The 7,853-nt window shown below is 37.9% G+C and overlaps 2 non-coding genes and 2 pseudogenes across 3 annotated transcripts; 1 reads left to right on the top strand and 3 right to left on the bottom strand.

The window, feature by feature from the left end:
- The first annotated feature begins 224 nt into the window (after positions 1–224).
- Positions 225–2,357, top strand: LOC147564564 (L-type lectin-domain containing receptor kinase IV.1 pseudogene; annotated as a pseudogene). Its single transcript, XR_015227602.1, has one exon. The product of XR_015227602.1 is annotated as an L-type lectin-domain containing receptor kinase IV.1 pseudogene (transcript).
- A 136-nt stretch (positions 2,358–2,493) lies between these two features.
- On the bottom strand, positions 2,494–2,660 carry LOC147564563 (U2 spliceosomal RNA; annotated as a pseudogene).
- A 123-nt stretch (positions 2,661–2,783) lies between these two features.
- LOC147564562 (U1 spliceosomal RNA) lies at positions 2,784–2,940 on the bottom strand. Its single transcript, XR_015231515.1, has one exon. It is a non-coding gene; the product is annotated as a U1 spliceosomal RNA (small nuclear RNA).
- A 1,376-nt stretch (positions 2,941–4,316) lies between these two features.
- LOC147564561 (U2 spliceosomal RNA) lies at positions 4,317–4,513 on the bottom strand. The gene has a single exon (XR_015231585.1). It is a non-coding gene; the product is annotated as a U2 spliceosomal RNA (small nuclear RNA).
- Between the last annotated feature and the right edge of the window lie 3,340 nt (positions 4,514–7,853).

Below are 7,853 nucleotides of genomic sequence, written 5' to 3'. Positions count from 1 at the left end.
AAGATATTAAACAATTTGTTAAGTTTGTGGTCGTGGAGAGGTCCTATACATTATATTAGTGGTTGCTAGATAGTCCTTCTCCCATGTGAAACTATTCTCACACAATTCAAGGTCTTTTTCGAGGACATCAAATTGCCTAGATATTTAAGGGTTACCCCAAAATTAGGTCAGTGTTTTGGTGACCGGCCCCTACCACATTAATCCTGCAAGACTTTAAGTGTTGAAGGCTCATCAGAATATAATTTTGGTTTCGTCTATAATGGTTTCAGAGATGCAGCTAATCTCCATCTCGAAAGAGTAGCTTATGTCACACCCAATGGTCTATTAAGTTTAAACAATGAAACCAAAACAGGAGTAGGCCGTTCCTTCTACTCCCGTCCGCTTAAATTCAAGATCACTAATTCATCATCATCACTACCAGATCCAAATTGTAGCACTACTGCTAGAACAACTACTCTTTCCTTCTCTACTACTTTTATTTTTGCCATAACCTCCAAGTATTACGATTTAAAGGGTAATGGAATAGCCTTTGTTCTTTCACCTCAGAGAGAGGCTCAACCAGGATCTTTACCAATACAATATCTAGGCTTATTCAATGCATCAAACGATGGAAATCCCTCAAACCATGTCGTTGCTGTGGAACTAGATGATAACTATAGCCCTGATGTAAATGACATAGACAACAACCATGTCGGAATCGATATCAATAGTGCCAATTCCGTCCAAGCCTCTTCAGCCAAGTACTTTAGTAGCAAAAAAGGTGGTTTCAGGAACTTAAGCCTTACAAGCGGACAACCAATGCAAGTCTGGGTAGAATATAATGGGGTGGAAAAGCAACTTAACGTAACGATAGCTCCAATAAACATACCAAAACCAGATATTCCACTCTTGTCTGTGTCCCGAGATCTTTCAACTGTCATATTAGATTCTATGTATGTGGGATTCTCTTCAGTAAACGGAGCATTTTTAACATCACATTATATTTTAGGATGGAGCTTTAAGATGAATGGGAGAGCTCAAGAACTCGACCTCTCGCGACTTCCTAAGCTACCTAGAATAGGATCAAAGAAGAAACCAAAGATTTTGGTGTATGGGTTACCTATATTTGTCCCAATACTTGTGTTAACAATGATCCTTGTCATCTTTTTTATCATAAGAAGGAAGAGGAAGTTTGCCGATATTGTGGAAGATTGGGAGCTCAACTACGGTAGCCAGAGATTCAGATATCAAGATCTATACATTGCTACAGAGGGGTTTGGAGACAAGGAGCTTCTTGGTGTTGGTGGCTTCGGCAGGGTCTACAGAGGTGTATTACGAACTTCTAACCTCGAAGTAGCCGTCAAAAGAGTTTCCCATGATTCTAGACAGGGCATAAGAGAATTTATAGCGGAGATTGTTAGTATTGGTGAACTTCGGCACAAAAACTTGGTACAACTATTAGGTTATTGCAGACGTAAAAGAGAGTTACTTTTGGTTTACGATTACATGCCTAACGGAAGCCTGGACAAGTTCCTCTTTGGCTGTCAAATGAACTCATCACTGACAGCACTAAATTGGAACCAAAGATTTAAAATCATCAAAGATGTGGCAAGTGGATTAGTTTATTTGCATGAAGGGTGGGAACAGGTTGTGATTCACAGAGACATAAAAGCTAGTAACATTCTATTAGATGGCGAAATGAATGCAAAATTGGGAGATTTTGGTCTAGCAAGATTGTATGATCGTGGAACCAATCCTCAGACAACCAATGTGGTTGGGACATTTGGTTTCATAGCACCAGAACTGATTAGAACTGGAAAGGCAACGACCAGCACCGATGTCTTTGCATTTGGGCAATTCTTGCTTGAAGTTGCCTGTGGAAGGAAACCTGCAGAACTATACCACTCTGAGACCGTAGAGGATCTAGTTTTGGTGGACTGGGTGTTTTCTTGTTGGAATAAAGGCTTAATTTTAGAACCAAGTGATCCAAATTTGAGAGGTGAATATGTGGTTGAAGAGATGGAGTTGGTTTTGAAGCTGGGTTTGTTTTGTTCTCATAGTGTTCCAGCAGTTAGGCCCACCATGAAACAAGTTGTCCAATACTTGGAAGGAGACTTGCCACCTACAGAGCTGCGGGTCGTTAATATGAGCAACAGTATCAATCAGGCGGTGTCACGTCAAGGAACATTTCAGAATTTTTCTCATTCTTATCCTTTTTCTGCAGACAATGCATTCACAGGATCATCGTCATCGATCGCTGAGTCAAACCTCTCTGGTGGTCGTTGATTTTCATAAGTTTGACTGAAATTGACTGGGAGTTAATTTATGTTTATGTGTCAGGCAGAATATAATTTCATAAATTAATTTCAAGTTAAAGCTTTCTTCTGTCATACATACAATGGTAGACTAGTGGTCTTGGAATCACTACAAAGGACTTCTGTCGGCAGCCTCAGTCCAGCACTGGTCAGTCAATTGGACTCTGAAATAAACAAATTCTGATAGTTAAGGATTGGTTTGGGGCGTGCTAGGCCAATGCAATAGTGCAACGCAACGACGACACTCGAGAGACCCTCCCGCATGAAAAAATTAATTCAAAATCGTGAGAACCAATGGTCCACATATCAGATATTAAACTGATAAGAACACATACTACACTTCGTGCCTCGAACCCGGAGACCTAGAGGGTGGAAAACTAAATCTCATCCTACTCCAGCCTAGTGGCCCTCTAGTTATCCGTATTGATAAGGGCTTCCATCTAGTTTTCAAAATTGTTATAAAAGGATAAAAACATTAAACATAAATAGGCAGGGGCCGCACAAACGTGTGCCCCTCTGTCACAAATTATGACGTAGACTCCACCACTTGTAGATCTTAGGGGACTGCCCCTTCCAAGTGCAACGAAAGTCATTAACCTAGGCCATGGTCCTTCTTGATCAACCATTGACCCGTCCAGGTAAGTATGTTTTAGTGTCACTAATCAACCTTCTCTTATACAAATACTATACATAACTTTTTCTTTTAGTTGGTGGATGTGGGACTATCAAGTATGACATTCTGAAATGACATAACAACTTAGCCTACTACTCCCACTTACTAGTGCTAAGGGTACCCCAAATACCTTAAAGTGTTTTTTATTTTTTATATTTGCTTGCCAACTAGCTAGATAATCAGCTGCCCTATTTACCTCTCTATAAGTATGCTCGAGATATTAAAGTATTCAAAAGACCCCAGTTAAGAAATACTTCTCCATATTCTCCAACAGTGCCATAGAGGGTGAGCGTTAGTAGAGTTGAAGTACGAAACTATCGTCTTTGAGTCCGATCTCACCTGAATTCACCGTTAATTCATTGAGCATGCTAGTCTCAGCCCCGCTTCAATGCTTTGCAGCGTGATCGTCGTTGGAGTTACCATCCCCGCAATTGAACCTCTAACATAATTTCAATTTGCATTTTTTTTTAATGTATACGAGTTATAATTAATAGAAAGAACAACATATATCAAGAGGTCTTCTTCAAATTAGTTACACTTGAAAACATTAATTTTAGCGTAAAACAAAGAACAAATGAGAAGTTCAAAAGATATCTTGGAATGTATGATTTTTATTTCTAATTATTGTGATTTATTAATTTTAAATTTTCGAGTTGGTGAAGTAAAGAAAAGATGGATAAGAGAGAAAAAATAGATATGAGATATAAAGATACGTCGGCAAAGCATGACATAAAAAAGGTATAAGAGATCGAAGAAAAAAATAGATAAAACAATGAGGATAAGGGTATTTTCGTACTTTCAAATACATAAAAGGGGCAAGGGGTTTCACTAGGCCTGTAAACGGTAGCTCATCGGATCGGATGTAAGCATATCTGTATCCGATATCCTATCCGATAATTAACCGACGGATTTTATAAATTTATATTCGAATCCGAATCCGATATTTATTAACAGATATCAGATAATATCCGATATCCGATATCCGAAACAAAAACAAAACTTTATATTTTAAGTTTAAATTTTTAACCATTAGATCTAAATAATAAATCTCAACCATACATTTTATATATTATAATTAATACAATTTTATTTTTATATTATTTATTGGATACAGATATTTATCGGATCGAGTATTGGTGTATTCGTATTCGATAAGTAGATATCCCATAAGGAATATCCGAATCCGTGTCCGAAATTTCGAATATTTTCTTAAAATTTGAATGCGGTTACAAATTGGACGTCGAATGTTCAAATATTCATTGATAGGCTCAGGTTTCACTAATATCCAACTAAAAAGGGAACATCACTAAATTGCCCACCAAGAAAAAAATAGGAAGTTCAATATTGGTAAGGGGTGTGCCAGGGCAATGCAATAGTGCAACCCAATGGCGACACTCGAGAGTCCCAACAGCAAGGTATTGTGATGGACCCTACCCCATTAAAAAATTAATTTAATATCGTGTGGACCAATGGTCCACATATCAGATATTAAGATGATAAGAACAGATACTACACTTGATCTTGGCCAAAAGGCTGAGAAAGGTATGTTTTCTCCATTATATGTCTTGTGTTTCCAACTTTCTTGCTTTTTTTTTTTTTTTTTTTTTTTTTTTTTTTTTCTGTGTGAGGCTATTTCGACCCACCTTGTAGTTATGTTTAGTTGTCGTTTAGCGACACTAAAATAAGTTATTTTTTACTTAATTAAGTAGAAAAATTAGTTTGATAGTGTTGAAATTTCCGACTTCACTTAAGTTAAAATTTGATTTTTTTTTTTTTAAGTTTAGATTATTAACTTTTAACTTTAAAGTTAAGTAACTTTTGTTCGACATACGCAAGAATTTTATTTTACCATCATTTTTTTGAATGTCTACTTCCGCTCCACCACCACAACAAAACTTCCACCAAACCGTTGTACCTCCACCACAACAACCACATCTCAACCACTACCACCACACCTTATCAACCACCACCACCACCACCACCACCACCATACCTTATCCACCACCACCACGACCTCCGTACCTTTACCACCACTATACCACCATCGAGGTGCGACCCAAGATTTCGGTAGGCTTAAAGAGAACCTTGAAATTGAGGCCCTTTTGGTAAGGTAACAAGTGTCATTTGATTTCGCCAGCTTGTACATATTAGCACTTTCCGATTTTTTAAGTTAAACTGTTCGAAATTAACTGAAAAAAATGTAAAAGAGAAAAACTCCAACTTTTAAATAGTTTAGTGTTCAAGCAAAATTTCTAGAATATGTATCAATTTTTAACTATGAACTCATTATCAGTTCTAAAAACTTCAGAAAGATTATTATGGGGACTACCATATTTCTCGTTTGGAAAGAAAGACTAAATCATTATTAATGCAGACGCAACGGAAAATAAAGGAGATAGTAAGATAAAGCGAAGAACGAAATAACTGTAAATACTTAAACTTTGATTGATTTGTCTCTTCAAGATGTTTATCATACGGACATACTGAACCTCCTTTTAGAGGAATTAAGACTCTTCTAGATAGACTCAAACTAGACTTCCTAAATAATGAAAATACATAAACAAAGCAGCTTCCTAAACCTATACTCAATAGGGTTCTTACTAAACTTGGACTCTTACTAATAACCTTAATGGGCTCGACCGAGTGGCCTATTTAGATGATCCGACCGTGAGACCCATTAATGGGGTCGTCCGACGCGACCTTATCTTAATCAATTATAACCAACAATATAGTTGAATTTCACTACAATTACACTTTCTATAAAAAGTTAGGCGCAAATAATGGGGAAAATAGTACACATTAACATAATTTATGGAACAACAAATTCATTTACTAAATTTTGTTTTAATCTTTATGTTTATTAATCGATCAAGAGAATTGTGTGAAATAAATATCAAGTACATGAACTGGAAAGATGGAAAAAAGAATAAAAATAGAGTTAATTCCTATATGGCCCCCTACTTTGTGACCAGCTTCCTTTATGGCCCCCTTTTTTTCGTAAATTCAAATATGGCCCCCTATTTTCAGATAAATGTCATTACTACCCTTCTTAATTCTAAATTTAAAACAAATAAAAAAAATTATTTCCACCTCACTCCTCTCTCTCTCTCCACCTCATCTCTCCCTACACCTCATCTCTCTCTCTCTCTCTCTCCAATTCACCTCTCTATCTCTCTCCAACTCTCCTCTCTCTCTCCAACTCTCCTCTCTCTCTCCTACTCACCACTTTCTTCTCCGGCAAGGTGGCCGGTCGGAAAATTTTCCGGCCGGCCACCTTCAAACTTTAAAAAAAAAAAAATTTCTCTCTCCTCTCTCTCTCTAAATTTTTTTTTTTTTTGAAAAATCTCTCCACTCTCCCTCTCTCTTAAACTCCGGCGAAGGGGGTTTCCCTTCGCCGGAGGGTCTGTTCACGCTGTTCACGAACAGATCTGTTCGTGAACAGATCCTCCGGCGAAGGGAAACCCCCTTCGCCGGAGTTTAAGAGAGAGAGAGAGTGGAGAGATTTTTTTTTTTAAAAAAAAATTTAGAGAGAGAGGAGAGAGAATTTTTTTTTTTTTTTTTTTAAGTTTGAAGGTGGCCGGCCGGAAAATTTTCCGGCCGGCCACCTTGCCGGAGAAGAAAGGGGTGAGTAGGAGAGAGAGAGGTGAATTGGAGAGAGAGAGAGGGGTGAGGTGTAGGGAGAGAGAGGGGTGAGGTGTAGGGAGAGAGAGGGGTAAGGTGGAAATAATTTTTTTTATTGTTTTAAATTTAGAATTAAGAAGGGTAGTAATGACATTTATCTGAAAATAGGGGGCCATATTTGAATTTACGAAAAAAAGGGGGCCATAAAGGAAGCTGGTCACAAAGTAGGGGGCCATATAGGAATTAACTCATAAAAATATGTGGATAAGGTAGTTCAAAACCATGAGCTCCTGATAAGTATTAACTCACACTATCAACTCTCCTAAAGCTCCTTCAGCATATGATTTCGCAATTTTTAATCTATGCTCTAAAAAGTTTGGGCCCTTATCATGTCACTAATTTGGGGCTCAAAGACACCGCTTTGTTAGTTTTGGGCCTAGGCTGGCCTTGCCACCATCACCATACCTTTATCACGACCCCCACACCTTATCAACCACCAACTCCCACCACTACACCTCAATCACATCATCACCCCCATCACCGTATCTCACCACCACTACCACCACCATCACCACCATACCTCCACCACTGACACCATCATACCCTAACCACCACCGCACCCCAAACACATCTCAACCACCACCACATCTCCAATGCTCGATTACCACCACTACGCCCAGATCACCATACAACCCATTGAATCCAAGGCTCCACCATCATTGCCGCTACCACTAATATCATCACCACCTTTTCCACAAGAGCAATCGTGAAAATCATAAATAAAATTCAAATAAAACCAAGTATTTTCAAGAGAAAAGAAAAATAGAAATAAATGACCGTACATAACTAAATTTTTGTCTTTTTTTACTTATAAGATACTTTTTTCCCAAATAAACTTTTGATAACTTTATACTTCTTTGAAGCAAAAGTACTTCTACTACAAGCAAAAGTACTTCTACTACAAGTAAAAGTACTTCTCCTTTTGGTTGTCAATCGAAACCTTATTGATTGATTCGATTAATTTCCAAAAATGACTTTCATCCGGGGATTTGCTCTTGAACTGGAGGATATGTTATAACCAAGCTAATTGCAGAAAACGGTGATGCTTTGGAGGAAAAATCGCAGATTATAGAGGAAGGAGTGGGATTTTATAAAAGGTTGTTCGGGACTGAGGAAGTAAGTGACACAGAAGATTCTATCTTGGAGGGACTACAATTTCCTTTCTCACTTTCTGAGGAGGAAGGCGAGAGACTAATACAGGAAGT

This window comes from Eschscholzia californica, unplaced genomic scaffold (genome assembly GCF_041429995.1).
Source record: "Eschscholzia californica isolate CP2 unplaced genomic scaffold, dmEscCali1.0.p SCAF_1, whole genome shotgun sequence".
NCBI lineage: Eukaryota > Viridiplantae > Streptophyta > Magnoliopsida > Ranunculales > Papaveraceae > Eschscholzia > Eschscholzia californica.
This window is presented reverse-complemented; position numbering and strand designations above follow the sequence as displayed.